General features: G+C 43.2%; 1 protein-coding gene across 1 annotated transcript in view; it reads left to right on the top strand.

Annotated features, from left to right (window-relative positions):
- The first annotated feature begins 1,286 nt into the window (after nucleotides 1-1,286).
- Nucleotides 1,287-23,484, top strand: part of FGFR2 (fibroblast growth factor receptor 2) — a 143,770-nt gene continuing 121,572 nt past the window's right edge. Inside the window, exon 1 of the mRNA XM_077930292.1 lies at nucleotides 1,287-1,306. The gene's annotated coding sequence lies outside the window, so the exon portion shown is untranslated. The remainder of the gene's footprint in view (nucleotides 1,307-23,484) is intronic.

The raw sequence follows: 23,484 nt of genomic DNA, 5'->3' as shown, positions 1-23,484 counted from the left end.
GCCATTTGATACATTTTGGAATGGCAACCTTCATGAGAAGATAGTCAATGAAATTTAACATTAGTAGAGTTAACGTCTAACTCAGCTGGCAAAATTTTGTTGAATTATTTTTATTTCCTTGGGTCTACAGTGTTAAGTGTAAGCAACAAAGGATATCACCCAGTGACATTACAAAAATAATGATTTGTGCATAGGGTTGTATTTTATGCATAATATATTTTAGACACGTGTGTGTGTGTGTGTGTGTGTGTGTGTGCGCGCGCGTGCGTTCTCTGGCCATGACAAATATTGTGGTGGCAAATAATGTGGCCAGTGTGGTAGGGCAGAGATGCAGAGCCCCCTGTGCACTTGCCAGCATCCCTGCCAGGGCAGGGGAGGAGCACAATTTGGGCTGTGTGGGTGGCCTGGAAGCAGCGCTAGTTGATCCGTGCATCCCCACCCATGCACTTGCCCTGTGCCTCACCCCCATTCAAGTAAGTTTTGGTGAAAGCAGTGTTGTGAGGCTGACTCCATAGCTCTGCCCCACTACACGGACTGCTACTCGAAATGCCAAATGTCAGAGAAGCTGTGCTCTGGCAGGGTGAGATCAGAGTTGCTATTCCCTTAATACCCACTTCATAATTTTCTTACAGTGGAGAGGAGCAGGTAAATGAAAAAATGAGTGAAATAAGTTTATCTGCATGGGTGGAAAATGGAGTTGCTGCTGTTGGTTTAAAAAGAACTGGGTCAGGTTTCCTCCACAAGTTTCATTCAGCAAGGGAACACCCAAAATCTAACACTTTCTTAAAACAAAACAAAACAGAAAGAATGTAGATAATGGCATGCCTGTCTTCAGGCAGTTTTCAATAGCTGCCAGTGACATTTGTACAAGTGCACAGCAATCACAACAGTGTTGCTGAGCAAGTTGTGCTTTCCGCAGTATTGTTTGTCGACTGCTTAGAAAATGCAACCTGCCTGCACCCGAAGCAGCCTCTTCTTTAGCGAAGGCGCCTGGATCCCACGCACAAAATAAGTAGCAATTGTGCAGTTGCTGTCAGCAAGAGAAGACTGTCTTGTTCTGTGACGTGCATTTGCTCTCTGCCTCTTAAGGCACCCAGTGAGTTAACTTGGCCTTGTGATATCATTTTTCAGAGTTGCAAAGTCTCTGCTTCTTTGTAAGAATGCCACCCACATGACAGAAGAGAGCTGTCAAGCTGCAACATGCAGGAGCTACTTCGACACACCTATTCAAGCACCACTTTGTCTGCCCTCGTAGTGCCTCGTGCTTCTCAAGCCTCTGCGTACTGAATGGAGAAACAGAGACCAGGTAAAGTGACATTTATTTTTGAACTGTACTTAAATGGGCTCTGGGCTGCCGTGTACTAAGGTCCCTAGGCAGAGCCTCTTGATGGCACATTTCTGTGCATTTTCTTCACGGCATTTGGAGGCGGGGAAATCGTATATGCATCAGGATGGAAACAGCTGCTGGCCACAGTACGCTGCTGCCTGCCTTTGTATTTTGACTCTGTTCTCGATGTAGAATTGCTTCTTCTGCTGCTTATTTGATTTTGTTTACTAAAGCGTGGGTCATGCAGGGACCATGTGGAGGTCTTACTGAGCTGGCTGGGCAGGATGCAGAGGAAACGATCTTGTGGTTGACTTACAGTGGTTTGGACTGAGAACCAGAGACTCCCTAGTTCTCATCATGCCTTGCTTTGTGCTTCTTCTTGAATATGTCATTCTTCTAAAACAGTGGTGAGCATCCCTTCTCATTCAGGCATCTCTCCCTATCCAGGCAAGCAAGAGGCAGCATTGCACTGGCAAAAAAAATCCAGATAGGCAAGGGGAACATTTGTTCTTCGAGCTGTTGCTGGACTACAACTCCCATCATCCCTCACCATTGGCCATGCTGGTTGGGGCTGTTGAGAGTTGGAACCCAATAACAGCTGGGCAGCTACAGATTCCCTATTCCTGCACTATGGCCTGCTTCTCTGTATCTCATAATGTTATGTGAGGAAATATGGATGGATATCCCAAGGGATTTGGGAAATTCTGCAAGGCAAAACCAGTTCAGGTAACATTAGGCGAGTGGTTGCCAACCTGTCATGCTCCGAAGGCTAGCCATCTAATTTGACTCAAGAGTCATGGAGTTGATTTGACCTTTTAAAGTCTTGGCTCACATAAATGTTTCCTTGCTGATGAGAATGTTAAGTGAAAATGAAACATGCTTCTTTTATGAGATGGTATTTCCTGCCTTGCAACTTATCATTTCTCACAGAGCTTATTACAGTGGGCTTGTTGTTCGCTGACTAGACCGAACACAGGTATAAGCTGTCTCTGTACATGTACAGGTGTTTGTGTGAAAGGCTGTCCATTGGTTGATTAGTACAGCTCAGTTGCCGTGTAAATAAGTGCACAGGTACATAGAGTGTACACTCACTGACTGTAACCTGCAGTGCTGTATCCATGTTTATGTTCAGGTTTTCCAAAAAATGGAACAGGTGTTAAAACACATGAATTGCATGGGGATGGTATTCCAGGGTTAACCACCAGCATCTGTAGTAGCAGAGCTTGGAGATATCTTTACCTGATACCAGTGCTTTTTTTCTGGGGGGATGCAGGGGGACACATACCCCTAAACATTTTGTGAATCGAATGGGAGAAAAAACTAAAAAAATAAAACATTTAGTTTCTTCTCTAGCACGGTGAATCGCCAGTTTCATTGCTATCCCTGATGGCGGCCTCATTTCCTGTCACGGTGTTTCCTGAGTCTCAGACGGAAGCGAGCGTTCAATGTGTGAAGCAGTGTGGCATGTGGATGTGTGGTGTTTTACTGATGAAACTTTGGCATCATTGAGGGGCAGTATTTCAATATGAGTAATGCATGTTCTTTGTACTTTTGTCCATTTACTGTATTTATTTTCCCCGATTTGAACTATAAAATGTTGATTTTCTTGAGTCAAAATGAGAGTACCCTTAAAAAAAATTTTAAGAAAAAAAACACTGCCTTATACCATGGGGACTTGTTTCCACTCTGAGGTGACTAAACTTGAATCATCTAAATCATCTAAGTACAACCAATATAATTAAGGCTCTGGTAACCTCTGGCTTTTGAGTACAGTGGTACCTCTGGTTACGAACTTAATTCATTCTGAAGGTCCGTTCTTAACTTGAAACCGTTCTTAACCTGAGGCACGCTTTTGCTAATGGGGCCTCCCGCTGCCGCTGCGCCTCAACTTTCGCTCACATCCCAGGGCAAAGTTTGCTACCAGGAGCACCTATTTCCGGCCTAGCAGAGTTCGTAACCCAAAGCGTGCATAAGGAGGACGGTATGTAACCCGAGGTTCCACTGTACTGTAGTGTATTGGTCGTGGGGTGGCCTTTGAAGACTGTTAGAAACTGTAGTTCAAAATACAGCTACCACGTTCTTGACTGAGATCTTGGTAGGAATATATCTTACCACTGGTTTCTGGTCCATATGTGAGCTTCATGAATGTTTAGGGAATAGGATTTGAACTCATATCACTCTTGCTCCAAACCGCTTCCTAATTGGTTTTCTATTGTGATCTGAAGGCCTTTGGTCTGATTTCTGTGTCCGTTTTTGTTTTCTCCTTCTGAAATACAGACCTTTTGTTTATTTGCCACCCAGTCTTTCCTATGAGCAGAAGTTCCAACATTTGGGGCTTTTCATTTCAAGAAAATGTGAATAATAAGTGACACGATAAAAGTGTATAGAAAGGATGACTGGCGTGGAAAAGTGGCTAGAGAAAGGGCTTTCCCCTCTTTCTCGTAACACTAGAGCTCATGGTCATCCAATGAATCTGAATGTTGGAAGGTTCAGGGCAGATAAAAGAAAGTACTTCTTCACACTGCGCATAATTATGGTATGGAAGTCACTCACACAAGAGACAGGGATGACCAGCAACTTGGATGGTTTTGAAAGAGGGTTGGACAAATAAGGCTATCCTTATCCTTAAGAGCCATAATGGCTAAGCTCTGCCTCCTTAGGTGGAGGCTGCATGCTTCTGAATATCAATTGCTGGAAACTGCAAGAGGAAAGAATGCTGTTCTGCTCAGATCCTGCTTGTGGGCAGAGTAGATGGGCCACTGGCCTGATCCAGCAGGCTCTTCCTAGGTTTATCTTACCGTGTTTTTTAATGGTTATGTTAATTATATGGTATGCTTTTATTTTAAGTTGCTGATGTTATCTGCCTGGAAAACTTCACTTTGGAATGGAGGGGTGGGGTGAAAAAATACTGAAAGAAATAGTGTGGCTGAGGTGATTAACAAGGCAGGCAGGGAAATCACGAGGCTTAGAGGTTCCCCCTCACAGGGCTGCAATTTCCAGCCCTCTTAAACTACGGTACCCAGGATTCCTTGGGAAGAAGTCACAGCCTTTAAATGTGTGTTGGATGCACTTTAAATATATGATGTGGATATACAGGGACTATATGCCTTGGAGAGAACTTCCCTCCAAGCATTTCACTTGAAGAAAAGACATCTTGGCCCACTGGTGACTGGAGAGCTCACCGTACCGAGCCAAGAACAGAAGGGTCAGATGGCTGAGGCAACCTTTAGCGAAGACTTGTAATGCATTGTTTCCTCTGAGACTCCCTGAGCCTTTATTGCTCCTTTAAAATGGAATTTGCAGCCCTGAAAGGCAGAGGGATTTATTTTATTGTGAACATACTTTCCTACTGAAAACGGTCCATATGTTTAAGTATTTGATGAATGCTGCAGTACTTAATAATACTATTTACTACAAATATAGATAGGGAGTAAGCAGGCAGTGTGTGTGTGTGTGTGTGTGTGTGTGTGTGTGTGTGTGTGTGTCATCCACACGCAAGCTTTCCAGTGTCCAGATGTTCATGCTCATTGTGATTCCTCCCATGTAAACATTTCCCCTGCAGACAAGCAACCTCTTAATGGTGACAGGAAGCAATGAATTGTTGCTGCTAATTGTGAACTTCATTGGTTCTTGGAGAAGATTTGAAGATTTGGGGTAGAGAATAAGGCTGAAACAAGGAAAGCCATTAAATGGACGCTTTTCTGATGGCAAAATCTATGATACAAATTACTTAGGAAAGTACTTTTGAGTGGGTTGTAATTCTGCCACCACCAGAGCCATGAGTGGGCAGTCAAAAGTCTGAGATGAAGCGTCATCTATTTCCTTTTGTCTAGTGATGGGTTTGCAGGGGGCAAGGGTCTCCTACCATTTCTGTGTGCTAGTATCCCCATAATTTATGAAATTAGGAAAAGGATTTAGCAAGGCCTAAAATTTTTTAAGTCAAGCCAGCTTCCTCAGGAGCTTGGTTAGAGAGGTGCTGTCAAAGAGCAAAGGCAGGTGATGACAAAGTAATTGCCCTGACAAAAGGTGAGACATTCAGCATCAGAAAAGAAAGAAGAAGGCTACCAGGATTACAGGGGGTGAGATGTCACTGCCTTTGAGACGAAGGTTGCCAGGGTGACAGGGGATGGATGCTGGAAGCAGAAGGGGAGGAGTTTTCTTGCAATGACTATTGGGAAGAAGCAGGTGGAAGTAGGCAGGGACTGAAGGCAGGAACTGAAGGGCAGCAGCCATGCTGGCTGGTTGGAGCAGGCTGTTACAGAGAGATGGGGCTTAGGATGCCTCTGAATCCAATGCTGGGCTGCTAGGAAAGGATGAGCCCCCCTTGGGATTTAAATGCTGTGAACTCTCTCTCCACTTAAACAGGTTGTAGATATGTGCTGTCAAAGAACAAAGGCAGGTGATGACAAAGTCATTATCCTGACAAACCATATCTGTCAATCATATTTACCCTGCTAAACCATATTTCATAAAGATGACAGTCTCCATTGTGTATTGATTTTCCAACAGAAACACAATCCTAGTTAAGTACCAAGACCACTGGAATTTTGCTACTGCTCACAGAGATTGGGCTGGCCTGTAACACCTTTACCCCATTCGGTAGAGTATGCCTTACTGAAAGGGTCCCTTCCGGACATTACCATACTGGCCAGGTCCACTGTACCAGTGTCTACAATGCCATCTTGCAGATTTCATTATCCTTAACCATATCTCCTATTGAACATCAGTTAGCTCTTTGCATGCGTGAGAGCCAGTGTGGTGTAGTGGTTAAGAGCAGTAGACTCGTAATCTGGGGAACCGGGTTCGCGTCCCCGCTCCTCCACATGCAGCTGCTGGGTGACGTTGGGCTAGTCACACTTCTTGAAGTCTCTCAGCCCCACTTACCTCACAGAGTGTTTGTTGTGGGGGAGGAAGGGAAAGGAGAATGTTAGCCGCTTTGAGACTCCTTAAAAGGGAGTGAAAGGCGGGATATCAAATCCAAACTACTACTACTCTTCTTCTTCTTCTTCTTCTTCTTCTTCTTCTTCTTCTTCTTCTTCTTCTTCTTCTTCTTCTAGGTTTCCTTGATGATTGCTGGTCTCCACATTTGCAAATCTGACATTGTTGCATTGAACTGGGAGCAACCCTTGGGGTGGGGAAGCATTTCATATAGATCCTGTTTCTAACTACTTATCAAGATAAATCATGCAGGGGAATGCCCTTCATAACAGATCAAGAATAGGGATCTTGCTCCCAGACCACTGCCTAAGGCAGATGATCCTGTCCATGAGTCCAACAGGATTGCTTCGAATACTGCCTTTAAACCACCAAGCCTCTTGGGCTTGCCAATTGTAATTATAGCAGTTTGAATCCATGTGATGGAGTGAGCTCCCGTTGCTCTGTCCCAGCTCCTGCCAACCTAGCAGTTCGAAAGCATACCAGTGCGAGTAGATAAATAGGTACCGCTGCGGTGGGAAGGTAAATGGAGTTTCTGTGCACTCTGGCTTCTGTCACGGTGTCCCATTGTGCCAGAAGCGGTTTAGTCTTGCTGGCCACATAACCCAGAAAGTTTTCTACGGACAAACACCTGCTCCTTCGGCCTGAAAGTGGAGATGAGCACCACACCCCATAGTCAAATTTGACTGGACTTAAACTTTACCTACTGTGAATAACTTTATTTAAGTTTGATATAAATGTTGTGCTCACCTCTATTTTGTACAACTATATTTTAGTACATTTATTTATGCATCAAGACTGACCATGAAAAGGAGGCAGTTGACAGAGGTGGAATCTACACACATATAAAAAACGTTCTGAAAATGTCTTTTTTAAAAAATATTGAATTTCCATAAATTCACTATAGCCATCTAGTGCCACATTGTATATTGCACTTAAAACACACTTAAAACATTTTATTTGCAGCGGTATAGCTTAGTCCTGAGTGAGTTGGCTGTTGCAGCTTTTATTAATGGTGGTACTGATTGAAAGCCCACCTGAGCCATAACTTGTCAAACTTAATTGGGCTATGTGTATAAAGTATAAAGTTGACTGCTTTATACCTAATTGGCAAATAAGTTGCTTTTTGCATTGTTAGTGTCGTTAGTGGCATTCCAGTTTCTCCCCCATTTCATTGCTTGTTTCATTAACCAGCAAAGAAATTGCCCCCCTAAATGCTAAATTCTCTAGCTCTCCTTCATTCCCGATGTGATTTAAATGAATTACCAAGTACATTATAGCTATTAATCCGTAAAGTTTTATAGGCATGAACATTAAAATTTTGGCTTATGATTTGTTTGAAGGAGAGCCAAAGTAGGAGTTGCCTATGGAACTATCCAAAAACAGTGTTCTGGATGACGACGATGACGATTTACTCACCCTTCAGCCTAAGGTCCCTGGGCAAGTTTCCACATTCAAACACAACATTAAAAACAGTTTTTTAAAAAAACTTACACTCACAAAAATAATGTTTGTCCTTAAAATATACACCTCAAGTGTCAAAAACCAGTGTAAAGAGATGTGTCTTCAACATTTGCCAGAAACAGTATAATGAAGGTGTCAGAAGTACCAGCGTGCTTTATGGAATTAAGACGATATGAATAAGAACATAAACATTTGATTTTTGAAAATCAAGACAGCATTCATTAAAAGCAGCAGAAAATTGAAATTAAGGGAGCAATTCTATGTTTTGGGGGGGCAGATTTGAGGCTATTGGATGCTGTGGGCTTCCTTCTCTGCTGGTGGCAAAGGAGGTTCATGGGATAAGCAGTAGAGACTGGTCCATGCAGGCATATGCCCCACCATTCTGTCCTCAGCCAGCACCTACCTGCCTGGCTTCTAACAACCAGCTGAGGTGGTAGCACTGGCTTCCTCTCCTCCTCCTCCTCCTAAGTATCAGTGTTGCCCTTGTAGAACCTGCAAGGAGGAGGATGGGGGACAAAACTAGAATCAGCTGACTTTGCCTGCCATTGGCCATCTACTGTTAGAAGCCTCCTGTTGCAGCAGCAGAAAGCTCCACCGCCATAGCTGAACCGCCAAATGTTCATCTCTGTTTTATATAGTTGAACATTTTAGCAAGTGAGGAATAAGTGGAGTGGCTCTGCCAGTTTCTTGGAAATATTGGATTAGCCTTTATTAGAGTGAGGATCAGTAAAGTTGTTTTGGAAATGTGCTGATGAGTGGACCCTTCTGGCTTTCCTGCTGAGAGGAATCTCAAAGGGGTTATTTATTTTACCCATGGCATGCATGGGATAGATTAAGTCACTTAATTCTATTGGAGAGCTGGCTTTACTCCAAAGACAAGGAAGATGTGGGTTTTATTAGTCTCTGGTTTGAGATTCTACTGTTTAAAAATGGTTTAGTGGATCTGATTTCTGTATCTTAGTATTATCAATGGCCATTGTTTGTCTGTGAAATAAGAGCACCCAAGTTTGCTCGGTGACATCAGGAGGCTTTCAGCACAGCCTAAATGTAAGGTGAGGCTGGGGAGAGGAAGCTAAAGATCTCTCTAAGGGATTTTCAATTGCTGGTCTGATCATGTACTCAGTTTGGTTTAAGCTCCATCAAACTCTTTGAGACAAAAGTGTGGCAAGCTGTACTTAGGAACTGCAACTCGGGTTTCTAACCCTTGAAATTGGTTTAAATCATTGGTAATTTAAGTACTTCTAAGGTAGCATTCATACAAGCGGGGCAGAATTTCAAGGGACCACTGTGAACAAAACATGCTGGAACATTTGGTTTGTGCATGGGTGTTCTTGCAGAACTCCCGTATCCTAAATGATTATTGGTACTAGCATGAGTGTAAGCTGGACCACGTTGAATTATATTGTGATGGCACACATTTAAATTCTGCAGCCTGCTCTATATGGTCCTCTCTTAGTTTTAATTAAGACTCAAACCACCAGATTCTGCTAACGTACGGCATATCTGCCATTTTGGATATGCTCCAATGCTATCTGGCTTGTGGTGTCTGCATAGGCTGCTCAGGCAGTTTCTGGCAAGATATGTGATGCAGACACCTTGTTGAAGCTAAGCAGGTCTGGGTCTGGACAGTGCCTGGAGGACAGACTACCAGGTGACTCTCCCCTCCCCGCCAGCAAACTCCCTTGAGTTCTATGATGGAAGAAAGGTGAGATATAAATATATTTTTTTTAAATCATTTAGAAATAGTGGGGAGTAGTAAACATGGTTTCAGAGCAGGAGTTATTTTCCTGCTACCGTCCCTGCCATGCAGCCCATTATCTGGCCTGATTGTTTGTGCATAATTTAACCATGATTGAGCTTCAATGTATCTTTGTCCTCACTTGAGGAGGGGTGTTAGATGCTCAGCCAGCCATTGCTGCTTCACCTGCGGGGCAGGAATCCTGGAACGAAATCAATGCAAATAACAAATGACTGAATGAGCTACACTTAACATGCAGCTCCTCCTTGGGCTTCCCTTCCATGCAGCTAGCTGCTGGCTACCCGGGGCAGCATGGAGAGAAAGTGGCGGTCCCACTGTGCAAGGGCAATAAGACTGACTAGCTTCTAGAGATTCTGATGTTTCCACAAAGAATATTTGATGTACCATCAAAAAATAGGTCTGAATGCCAGTGCCATGTTCTCTCTTCACTTCTCTCATGTTTTGAGGCTTAGGCAGGAACATACAGACCTGGATATGCTTGTGTGACAGGCAGCAAGGAACAGCGCTATTGCAGACATCAATGTGCTCATGCAGATGTTGCAAATTTGGGAATGTGTCGTTTCCCTCCCTCTTGAAAAATCATAGCAAGTCATTTTTGACTGGCGAGAATGTTGGCTGTTAATACCACCTAGAGCTGATTTTCCAAGTCAAATATTTCAAATAGACAATATAGAATCATAGAGTTGGAATAGACCACAAGGGCCATCGAGTCCAACCAATATGCAATCGGTTCGAATGCTTTCCTGTTTTCTACTTCCAGTTGCAAACTTGAACTAGCTTCAGAGTGACACTGAATAGTGAGTAATCACATTCTCTCCCCCCCCCCTTCTAGTAACATACATTACAATGGGTTTTGTTGATTTTTTTCCAGGATCAGAGCCTTCCTTGTTTAGTTTGGCTGAATAGAGCAAAACAATAGGTTAAATTCTCATTCAGCGTTCGAGCAATAAGTTAGCTTTTTGTCCACTTCTTTGCTTTGTGACCTGAAATGCCACTAACATAATGGAATGGAATTTGGTTCCCATGTTCATATCACAACTCTGGGTTACACCAGCTCTATCCTAACACTTCCATAGTATATGCCCATTCATAGCTGAGATGCCACTGGGCCATAAAATCTTTCCTACCTCCCCCCTATTTTCAAAGTTGTGAGAAAAATGCAACCCCTTACAATGTGTAAGTTTTGCACATTCAGTTTTGCACATTCTGCATTTCTAGCATAAACTCCAGAGACAGTCTCACCACCCACTTTCAGGGAAGGAATAACGCAAAGGCATTACGATGCAACATCCCATGAAGATTGAGAAATCGTGATAAAATGTTGCATGGTGTAATTCCTGTTTGAAGTTCAAACACTTGCTTAACCCCGTACACCGACCTTCTAATCTAAGGTGTCTCTACATATTATTTTACAATATTGAAATGTGTTACATGCCTCTGAGATAGATGGCGCAACCGGGGGAGGCACGTGGGATCTATCATCGGGATCGGGTGTGAGTTTTTTAAAACTCAAAAGAGCAGCCACTATGATGAGGAGATAGTTTTTGACCCATTTCCCCATGCTGCTTTCATGATCTAATTGGAACACCACCTGCCAAAGCTGCTATTTGTGATGGAGGCGGGGAAGGGGAAAAACACACAACAAACACAACCTACCAAACATTTGAAGCACATTTAAAGTATAGAGATTCTCCTAAAGAATCGTGGGAGTTCTCATTTGTTAAGGGTATTGGGAATTGTAGCTGTGTGTGGGTAAACTACCATTCCCAGGACTGGGGGGGGGGGAACATGTGGTTTTAATGTGGGGTGGATTTGACCACAGGTGCCATGTGGTACCTATATATTTTCTCCCATGAGACAAAAGGCAGGTAGTTTGGAGTTGAAACTGCTTTCTCCCAGTGCAGCCAGATGGAATTTCCCCCCTGCATTTCCCTGACCATTCTCCATACTTTTCTCAAATAATAAAAGAAATTGTGTTTGAAAAAAGATCAGAGAAATTCAAAGAAAAAGATCAGAGAAAATGCTATTGGGGGGGCACAGGTTTTTTTGTTGCACTTACCTTACCTTTGAGGTAGCCAAGGGGTGTTTGTGAATATTGTTTTGTTGGTTTTGTAAGTAATCCAGTGATTTGCCCTCTGCAACCCCATTGTCTGAGGTTTCCTGTAAGTGCAGGAAGGCAGCACGACTCCCTGACAGCTGCTCCTGCTTTTCAGAAATTTTAAAAATAAAAACAAATCCTTCCCTTAAAACACACCAACTTCAGGTGCTAGGAAGTAGTCCTTTTGGATTACAGCTCCCATCATCCTTCACCATCAGTGGGCTGGGGTCATTGAGGGTTATAGTCCATAAAACATGAAGGGATCCAGGTTGCGGAATAGGGCATATTTGATAAATGGCCTATAGGGAACCAGCACACTGTCTGCATCTTCGACTGGACTGTGCAACCATTGCATATGCCAACTCTTTTCGGTGCTTCTGTGGCGATTAGTGATTTGCTATACTAGCAGGCCAAAAGAATTTTTGTCCTTGTAGCTATCTGTGGCCTGATATTGGGAAAGGTGATATCATTTACCACCCAAGCGGTCCTTTGCCTCAGTGTTTGAGATGGAGTCAAATATCACACTTTGTCAAAATGTTTAATTGCGCATTCCTAACTCGTGCAGCCTTGGGCTCCCCCCAAGGCAAGGATGCTAATCTAATTGCTATCTAAACCACCACCATAAGATCCTCCCCCACACACTTGCTGCACGTTTGTTTCAGTCTGGTTTGGCAATCCCTTTGAAGCCTTAGAAGAGGTTATCTATGTTCTCTCCAGCAAACACAGGCAGGGTGTGTCACTGCGAAGGTGCATGTGATAGCAGAATGAGTTATACAGGAATTTCTCCCAGAGGCCATGGTTGCCTCTCTGTTTGGTCTAAGTGATCATTGGATAAGTATCCAAAATGCAATTACAGAAGTTTTGAGACAAGGGGCTGCCAATGACACAATTGAAAGCAAGCATTCTCCGGCTGCAATCTTAAGCACCCTTACAAAAGAGTAAAGCCCCACCAAACATTGTGGGACGTTTTTCAGACTAAACACATGTAAGATTGCACTGTCAGGCTTTTTGGTAAGTGTGAAGTGTGCATCTTCTCAGTCTTATCTTCCTTTGTACGCTCATGCTGAACTCCTCTATCTATAGGTATCTGCATAGAGGGAAGGCTTTGATGGCTCGCGCTTATGATTTGCAGGGAGGGGAAATCAACATACAGAATTTGTCTAAAAAGGGACCAGAAAGCGCTCCAAAAGGACCTCTCCAAACTGAGTGAATGGATGGTGAAATGGCAAATGCAATTCAATATAAACAAATGTCAACTGAAGCATGTCATGACAAAAATAAAATAAAATAAAATCTTAATTTCACATATACACTAAAGGGTTTGAAGTGGCGGGGACTAACCAGGAACGAGACCATGGGGTTGTAGTGGATAGCTCGATGAAGTTGTCAACCCAGTGTGTGGCAGCTGTGTAAAAAGCAAATTCCATGTTACGGATCATTAGAAAAGGAATTGATAATAAAAGTGCCGGTATCATACCGCCATTATACAAATCTATTGTGCATCCACATATGGAATACGATGTACAGTTCTGACCACCTCACCACAAAAAAATGATATTGTAGAGTTGGAATGGTTCAGAAACAAGCCACCGAAATGATCAAGGAGACAGAGCAACTCCCCACGAAGAAAGGTTGCACCGTTTAGGACTTTTTAGTTTACACAGAAAAGGTGAGTATGGAACAGCATTATCGAAGGTTACGCATGGCATAGAGAAAGTGGATAGAGAAAAGTTTTTCTTCTATCACACACATAACACTGGACCTTATAGACACCCAATGAATCTGAATGATGGAAGAGTCAGGGCAGACAGAAGAACTTCACACAGCGCATTGCTAAACTGTGGGTTTTGCTCCCCCAGGAGCCAGTGATGGTCCCCAACTTGGATGGTTTAAAAAAGGGAATGGACAAGTTCACAGAAAAGAAGGCTATCAATGGCTACTAGCTATGCCCTGCTTCCATGGTCTTATAGAAATGTATGTCTATAATTAGTAGCAGTTAATAATACTAATGTTCAGAGGCAGTAATGCTTCTGAATGCCAGTTGGTAGAAACCGCAGAAGGGCAGAGGGCTCTTATGCCCGGGTCCTGCTTACAGGTTTTCCATAGTCATCTGAATACCCACTGTCCATTGGCCTGATCCAGGAGACTTGGCATAAGTCCCGTGGTAAGCAGAAGGTGGTGGTGGCTGTCTCTCTAATGTTGTGGTATGCCACACCGCCATGTAATCCCACCCCCATGAAATTCATTTTTGAGACTGGCACCCCAGCCTGCTCTCAAAATTTTAAATGCACCCCCCACCCCACTCCAGGAATGTTGATGACTCGAGCTTACTGGAACCATGCGACCATGTTAGCTCCTAGAAGGATATTGCAGTGCCATTGCTCCTCCCTTGTCCTTTTAACACAGCATGGGATGAGAGCTAAGCAAATATTTGGCTTAGTAATATGTCATCAGAACCCAGGATCATTAGACCAATGATTCACCTATTGCCACTCTTCTTTGTAGCCTTTCCCATCCTAGTGTCTTGTGGACGTTGTTGCAATACAATTCCCATCAGCCCTGAACATTGGGTGTGCTGACCACAAGTGCATCAGTTTGGGAAAGGCTGGCATACTTGGTGAACGAGTCCTCTGAAACTATTGTTGAAAGTGTGTGTGTGTGTGTGTGTGTGTGTGTGTGTGTGTGTGTGTGTGTTGCTAGGAGGTTTGGAGTGGTCATGTTTGTGACAAACAATTCAGATGGTCCACAAAATGGGATGGGGGAAGATTGTAGCCCCATGAAAAATGGAGCCTTGAATTTCTGGCACAGCTGCCCTGTAGAGTTTTGCTTCATTGCATTTTCACACCATAGCATTGGAAGCTCAAGCTATCAGATGGACAGGAGAGAAAGATCCTGGGAAAGTGTTCAAAAGCTTTTAAACATGCCATTCATCCACTGGAAGTGAGGGAGGGAGAGTCAACAGCATTGGGAAGTTTTTTGGCAAACCACCTGCGGTCTGCAGATCACAGGGTGAGAACCAATAATTTAGAGCAAACAAATAAACAGATCAACCACAGGTTCACCACAGAAACCTCTCCCACATCCTCTGGAGGTAATCAAAATGTGTGTAGCTTTTTTTAAAAAAGAAATTTATTTCTGTGTTGTTGTTTTTAAAAAATACAATCCTACTGCAGTGACCCAAACAGCTTGCTATCATTCAATATCGTAATAGACCTACATAGAAACAAAAGAAAAAGAAAACGGAATCTTTTGGGTATGTTGAGATGACTAAAGTAGTGTAATTTCTGGGGATCATTGAAATTTTAAGAACATTTTTGTATCAAATAATTAAAAAGCAATGTGAAGTTATGGGAGGGGATAGGAATGTCCACAGCAATGTGACTAGAAGCTTGATTGTAGAGGAATCTTCCTGCCATGTGATCCTGGAGATAATCGCCATAGGAATTGTTATGTACTGAAGTTCTCACCCTGGGCCAGCAGGGGAATACTGTAGATAGTTTTTACTCAGGTCCGCATATGCAAATAAGGGATCGAAAGTGACGTTCAGTGATTGGATAGTTACAGAAAGTTGTTACAGTTACGTTGTACTGGAGCTCTATATAAGCAGGCTGACTGAACCCTTCAGTTCAGTTCTGTTCTGGCCTGTGAATAAACAAGAGCTGTTTGGAGAATCGCTGTGTCGTCTGATATGTTCACCCACAACTTAACAGGAATGATTTGTGAAAGTTCCATGGATTGACTTCTGATTGTCCAAGGGAGCTTCCCCTCCCTCTCCTCTCTCCGTTTGGCTTTTGAAACTGCTCCCTCGTCTGTTCTGGGGTTTCCTCCATCTACCTGGATCAGTTTTAGCGGAGGGGTGTTCCTGTAAGGAGGTGAGGGAGAGGAAGTTGTTGGATTCAATCAAATGTCATCATTTACATCTTTCTGGTTTAATACATGATAAAAAGGATTTCACCTGACCCCTTTTTCTCTGAGCTGGAGAGCCTTTCTCTTCACCGAACTTTATCACATAGTTCATCCACTTTAGCTTATGAAGAAGGCCAGACAACATTTGAATCAATAAACAGATTTTGTTGTAAGATTCACCCCTATGTGATGGTCATCTTCTAGATTATTCAAAATTCAAGTTAGGGGCTAAATTTTTATCTCTATACCTTTTATTTGGAAAGTAATCTCAGCTGCCTAAAATGACCTTTACGGTGATGACACTAAAACTTTGGGATTTCCTATGTTAGGGAGGTCCCAGCACCCCCCACCCCATCAGCAAGTGAAGACTTTTATCTTCTGGTCAAAATTTGACCTAGCAGGCTGTTCTGTTTTAATTCTTCTTAGCTTGCTAGCTTTGGGGAAATTATCCGCCATCATTTTGTATTGCTTTATTGTGTTATTGGTTGGTTTTTAATGTTTTAAGGATGTTGCAAGTAGCCTTGGGTATATTTCAAAGCCTTTATTGAATAGCATAGGAAGCAGCTGCAACAGTTATACATTACAAAGTGGATTCCATCTTTCTTTGCTTACCTGGCTGGATTTCTCTTCCCTGGCACCCTCACTTGTTGGCATGGTTGTTACATTTGGCTATTTGTGTCTGGAGTCCTCAGGTAAGGTATCTGTTAGGGATCTAGGCAGATACTGCTGGACTCCTACTCCTACCATACTTGACTATTGACCATGCTGGCTAGGGCTGATGGAGTTGAAGTCCAACAAGATCTGAAGAGCACCATTTTGGCTACCCCTGGGCATGGTTGCACCATGCTGCACAGCATACCATCTGAACTATGGTCTCCCTGTGTGAGGTTCATATCATCATGTGTTTTGGGGGTTAGTCTGGATTACATCTGAACAGGCCCTGATTAGTGGGTTGTGCCCAACTGGTTGCACCAGTAGAACTGCCAGAGACAATCACAGTGGCTCCGACTGCTTCCCTTGTTACAGAGATTACTCCCTACCTGGATTCCTTGGAGGGAGAATGGGAGAAGAGGGCTTAATCCTTTCTCTCCCCTTCCCTATAAGGAATGTGCTAATTTGGTCCTTATAAAATGAGAACAAAAGAGACTAGCTAAGAAGCTTCAGCTGTAAGACAAAATCAGAACTAAGCTAGGAGCACCTTTAGGGCACAGAGGAATCTTGAAGTCTTAACAGGTAAGAAGAAGAATCTGTTGGGAGTGTTAATACTGTGAACCTTCCACTTATGCTCAAGCCTCCTGAGACCACCTTTGAAAGGAAACTGAACTATGAATGAATGCTGTCCCAATCCCCACAGCTGGGCTGTGTTTGGGAGCTGTACCATTCTCCATCATGGTAATATGGGCGACGTAGAGGTGTCAAATTTTGTGAGGGAAATTCTGGGTATTGGGCCTGTGGCTGATGTAAAGCTATGCTGTCTATGGGGATGTGGCTGTCAACTGAAGTGGTATAGGATCTGGCATGAATGTATTCCTTGCTTGTGCCACCTACATCCTGCCCATTTAGCTTGTCTGCCTGTATAGCTTTGCTAGTGAAATGGCTCATTTATGAAAGCATTCCACCAGTGTATCTGAGGTGCTTCACTGGGGTGAATCTGTTATGATGGCAGTGGGACTATTTCAATGGTCTGTTGGGGCTTCCACCAGTTTCTAATAATGACTCTTGTTTGCCTGGATGGAAGCTACAGAAGAGTGTGTGAGTGTGTGGAGAAATTTGCCTACTGTACAATGATAAGATTTATATCCACTGCTCCCCCCACTCACTTTTGTCTCTGGCCTTGTCCACCAGTGGCTTGTGGTCCCTGGCAGGCTACCCAAAGGGGAATGTGGCCCTTGGGAGCAAAAGATTGCTCACTCCTTCTAGCTTCTGAATGCCCTACATAAAAATTACTGGTTGAGTTCTGTAAAGTCTGGCAATGCAAATTGATTTATCATATGATTTCCAAACTTCCACTTTAACCTTTGACAGTAATGGGATGATATGATCCTTATTTTGTGACAAGTGAACATGAAAAGAGATGGAGATGCTTAGGGGAGAAAAAGAACAGTTAAAACAAATCAAAGAATAAGCCAATTTTTTTTGTAAATACGGCCAGTAACTTGTGCAGTCTGAACCTAATATCCACTCTTGTCTAGATTTGTGCTCTGTTCAGGGGTGCTAGGGAAGCATTGCAGCATTATATGAAATACTTATCAAACAATTAACCTTTAGCTGATTACCCAGATATTGCTTAGTATTAATGACACTTTCGTTTGGGCAAAGGTTTTGTGACACCTTTGCATTGCTTGCGCCCCGTTACCTTCTCCCAACTTCATCAGGTTTAAACTTCTGAAGGATGGGGTGAGAATAGAAAGCTTTAGGTTCGTTCACAAAATACGGATCACACAGCCAGCTGCAAACTGCTTCCTCTCGCCCTTGCTGAAATAATTTAATTCTGACCTTCACTGGATAACTCTATCCATTTTCACAGCTGGGAGTCACAGTTGTCCATATTCCATAAACACATCTGAAAAGTCCACATGGATTGCTTATTGTTACGTTATTCTTGCCATTTCTTTTGCTTCTTTAGATTCCAGGTATAAAAAGAGAAAGGGCGTAGTCTTCTGTTTGGCTGACTCTCTGACTTGAGCCTTAACCATTCTGCTTGTCTCTTGACATTCCTCTTCTATTTTTCATTTTTCAATTATACCGTCCCTTTTAAGGAATTTGTCATCCTCATTCCTCCCTACTCGCTTGGAGAATGCAGCCATTTCTGTTCAAGATGTGTCAGCTTCTCTGTTTTCCAGAATGTAATTGGCAGCTTGTTTCTACATGCTGAGTAGGTGGGAAAACAGATTGCTGAATGTAAGGCTTTAGGGAATATAACTCACAAGCGAGAAATTGTCCTTTTCTGTGCTGCAGCTTTTTAAATTGCATAAATGGTTAGTGTGAACCTGCATATTCTTTTTTTCTCTGAAGAGCTAGATCGGTGAATAATGATATCGTGTGTGTACCAGCTTGGTGTTTATCATTTTTTGGTGCATTCCTATATTTTAAATTACATTCTTTAAATTTTTTATTTAAAAGGCATAGCAACTATTTTGGATCCTGCTGGCATTTTTATTATTGAGAAATGGCTTTAAGTTTATTGTGAATGTATTTTAAAACACTGCATGGTATTTAGAAATGACAAGCTATTTAGAAATGCAGTCATAGTTTTTCTAGCAGATTTGATATTTACTTACGGTCCAAGAGCTTCCCTCTTTATTGCTTTTCAGAGCAAAATATTTTGAAAACTAGTGCATTGCTTGAAATTGCCCTCTATCCCAACCTCAATCATTCATTACAACTTAACAATGAAATCATACCCTCCAGTGAAAATAAAGGTAAAGGTAAAGGTACCCCTGCCCGTTCGGGCCAGTCTTGCCAGACTCTAGGGTTGTGCGCTCATCTCACTCTAGAGGCCGGGGGCCAGCGCTGTCCGGAGACACTTCCGGGTCACGTGGCCAGCGTGACAAGCTGTATCTGGCAAGCCAGCGCAGCACACGGAATGCCGTTTACCTTCCCGCTGGTAAGCGGTCCCTATTTATCTACTTGCACCCGGAGGTGCTTTCGAACTGCTAGGTTGGCAGGCGCTGGGACCGAATGACGGGAGCGCACCCCGCCGCGGGGATTCGAACCGCCGACCTTGCGATCGGCAAGTCCTAGGCGCTGAGGTTTTACCCACAGCGCCACCCGCGTCCCATCCAGTGAAAATAGGTATGTCCTATTCCTTACCCTCCAACATTTCTCTGATGAAGATAGGGACGCCCTAAGGAAAAGCGGACATTCCGGGATTAAATCAGAAACTGGGATGGCTTCTGTAAATCTGGGACTGTCCGTGGAAAATAGGGACACTTGGAGGGTCTGTGAAGTAAATGCTCTGAGCGTAGAATTTACAGCACACAACAGCCATACATTTATTAGAGGTTATGGCTGCGTACGCACCATACATTGAAAGTGCATTGAAAACACAATGTTTTCCCCAATAAATCTTGAGAAATGTACTTTACCTTTCCCAGAATTACAATCCCCAGTACTCTTAACAAACTACATTTTCCCGGATTCTTTTTGTGCTTTAATTGCATGGTGTGAATGCAGCCTATGCCCAGAATCCCTGGGACTTTCCCCTTTCGTTTCTTTGAGTGGCAGATTGCCATGTCATGTTGCAAGGTACTTTGGGAAGATGTTATCTGTTCTGTATTCAGTGGTCTGCGTTTGCCTGAGCTTGAGTCTGGACTAAGAATTCTGAGCTCCTGTGTTCTGATTCAATACATGATATCCAATCATAGAACATTTCAGGATTTGGGCCTCTGCCATTGGCCCTTCAACTCTGAGTCATGATTCGCAGCTTGGAAGTTTAGACAGCCAATCACGTTGAGAGTGGGAGTGGCTCAGGCCTTCAGAGATGTATATAAGCAGTTGCTTTGCCACTGTTATTCAGTTCTGTAGTTCAATATAGGTTATTGCTGTTATCACTGTGCCTTGCCTTGTGGGAACCCACCTACACTTCATTCTCTATTCCAAAATAGAAGTGGTAAGTGGCATGAGGGGTTGTGGCATAAGAAATACTAGTCTAAAGTTCCTATAGGCATGTGGAACTAGGTGTGTGATTCTTTGGATCCAGGGCCACTAAAATTTCCACTATGTCTTAAAAATAAAAGGACAGGTAAGAAGAAATGAGTTCTACAATGTCCTATTTAAAGAGCTGGTATTCTATAGGTTACTGTTGGAAATTCCTTGGATTTATAATTTTATCCACAGTTTCAAACATCTGTATATATATTTTTTTATTCTGTAAAATTTAGGAGAAGAGTTTTTTCTTTCCCAAAAGGAAATCAACAGACCATTCTATTGTAGTATCGCTTGATGATGCATTGGCTTACCAAGATGGACAGCTTGTTGTGCATACTCCATAAAACCTTCTGAAGCCTGCCAGGTTTCTTTTTTCCCCTTTCAAAATATACATGCAGAACAAAAAAACTAAGCACAGCAAACAACAACACATTCTTGATCACTCAGGTTGTGATGGGGCGATGTTGTGATTTTTCAAAATGGATTGTAGGTTGCTTAGGAGCAGTGCTATTTTTCTAGAAAAAGAGAACACCCTTGTTCTCTTATAATGGCAATGGTGCCCACCTGAGAGGTGCCGGAACTGAGTTCTGGTGAGTTCCAACTGAAAAAGCCCTGCCTATGAGCAATATGAGGACTCTACCAGAAGACCTGCTCATATCACAGTATGTCATGGCTGATCCTGCTGTGGAGCCATTGTAGTGGTACACATCCAATCACAATGGGATGATATCCACCATAAGCAATCTTCAATTTGGGTGGTGGAGGAAATTTGGCTCACAATAATCACACTGTTGGGTGATTTGGCCTCTAACGCAGGCATGGGGAACCTCCAGATGTTCCTAGACTACAACTCCCATCGTTCCTGGCTATTAGCCATGCTGGCTGGGACTGATAGAAGTTGTGATGCTCCAGCTGTTGTTAGACTCCCAAGTTTCCCCTCCCTGTTTGTGCACTTATATTATGCAGAGCTTGGAAATTTAGTACTCTTGCCCACAATCTCCTTTTAATCCTCTCTTATTTCTGGCCAGTGGCAAAGATCCAAATAAACAGTTTCGCCATATTGATCACATTGATCTTATCCGTTGACTACTGTTGCTGGATTCAGTGCTGGGCATTTTGCCACCAGCAGCCAGTGGGAATGAAAAAAATGCATGTAAATTGATGTAAACGTTTTGCATGACCCACAAATCTATTGTACAATCAGCACTTGTCTCTTTCTTAGGACTTGGCAGGATTTTATATAGGTTACTGCTGGGAATTCCTTAGAGCTGACAGAGACTCTGAGGGGAAGAAACTATAGAAGTTGGATTGATTTCCAAAATTTACAGTACAAAGCATTTTCTTTCTTTTTGCTGATTAATATTACACACACACACACACACACACACACACACACGTATCTGAAAGACTTTCTTGCTTTGGTTACCATACACTTTGACTCTAAACAACGCTGTAGTCCTTCGATGGAGGCCTGGTGGTTACAGAAACTGTTTTCTGATAAACAGGTCAATAAATGTCTACACACATGAGCAGATCTGGCATATCCCTTCCACTAGAGGGCCATGTGAAGTGCTCTTATTAACAGATGGGTAGTGCAAAGACATGAACACATCCAACCATTTAATTCTGAGGCCAGTTAGTTTCTAGGCCCAGCACCAGGTTCGGGTGCTTAGCTTTAAACTCCTTCAAGGTCCGGGACCAACATCTATTAGAAACACGCCATCCCTATCTAAGCCCTTATGCCATGCGCATTCAGCACAGACAAGGCTGTGTCCATGAGCTTTACTCTGTGCAAAGGGAAAGCATCAGCCGCAAGGAGAAGATTCTTTCCTATAATTGCCCTGAGACTGTGGAATTCCAGCCCTAGTGAAGTTTGCACAGGGGTGTAGCGTGGGGAGGACTGATTGGAAGGGTGTGTGCTTGCCTATTGCATCCTCCGCATGTCATCCTTCCAACCTGCACTATATATGTTTGACTGGGACAACCCAGTCAGATGGGCAGGGTATGTATGTATGTATGTATGTATGTATGTATGTATGTATGTATATATGTATGTATGTAAAGGTAAAGGGACCCCTGACCGTTAGGTCCAGTCGCAGACGACTCTGGGGTTGCGGTGCTCATCTCGCTTTACTGGCCGAGGGAGCCGGTGTACAACATGCGGGTCATGTGGCCAGCATGACTAAGCCGCTTCTGGCGAACCAGAGCAGCGCACGGAAATGCTGTTTATCTTCCTGCTGGAGCAGTACCTATTTATCTACTTGCACTGCGTGCTTTTGAACTGCTAGGTTGGCAGGAGCAGGGACCAAGCAACAGGAGCTCACCCCATCACGGGGATTCGAACCGCCGACCTTCTGATCGGCAACCCCTAGGCTCTTTGGTTTAACCCACAGCGCCACCCATATCCCTATGTACGTACGTACAAACAAACAAACAAACAAATAAATATTGAATAGGATGGCCCTATTTTAATCAGAGAAAAGTTGGAGGGTATGTTTATGTATTAAATCTGATACATAAATAGTGACCAAATAGACAGACAGACTAACCATGGACAAAGTGAATCCATGGATCTGGAATGCCAGCTCCCTCCCCCTTTTTCATTTCTCTCTCCCCCCCGCATCCCTTTCTCACTTAGTCCATATGCTGAGAGGCAGCACTATTCCTTCTTTTGAAAGTTGTGGTGCAGAGGGGTAGTGGGGTCCTAATTTTCCTTATTCCCTCTTGATGTATCATTACCAGAATGAAAAAGGACGTCTCAAGAGCTTTTTTTAAACAGCGACTACTCGAGGCATTTTATAAAGGGGGAAGAAACAGCAAGATAATAGGGTTCGGTTGGGGGTAGCAAGTTTCTGAATGGGCGCCTTGTCTGCCTTTTCTTTGGCTTGAAACCTGGAGCTGTTGTTCCTATTTCAGTTCAAACTGTCACCTTTAGCTCTTGATGGCTTTACTGCCCTTGCTGCTGAACCTCGACAGATTGGGGCTTATTTACCTATTCACACTCCGCTGTGGAACCTCATTAATAGGCTTATTAGCCACACTATTCACGTGCAGCAGAATTGACAAAAAGGATTCTGGCCACTTTGAGAAGAAGAGGGGCATGGTGATGATAATAATAATATATAAAAAAAAAACCCGTAAAGAGATTATTCCTTCATTCAGCATCCTAACTAGTGTGAAAAGCTTCCTGGGCTTTCTGAGATCACTTGAAGCCTAAATATGATGACAGCATTGATTTTTTTTTTTAACTGCCAAACATGTTTCTGCCTTTCTTCAACTGAGAGGGTTGTTGTGACCAAGCTTGAAAATTGGCTCATTTAGATGAAGAGGGTGCTATTGATAAAT

This window comes from Podarcis muralis, chromosome 6 (genome assembly GCF_964188315.1).
Source record: "Podarcis muralis chromosome 6, rPodMur119.hap1.1, whole genome shotgun sequence".
Lineage (NCBI taxonomy): Eukaryota > Metazoa > Chordata > Lepidosauria > Squamata > Lacertidae > Podarcis > Podarcis muralis.
This window is presented reverse-complemented; position numbering and strand designations above follow the sequence as displayed.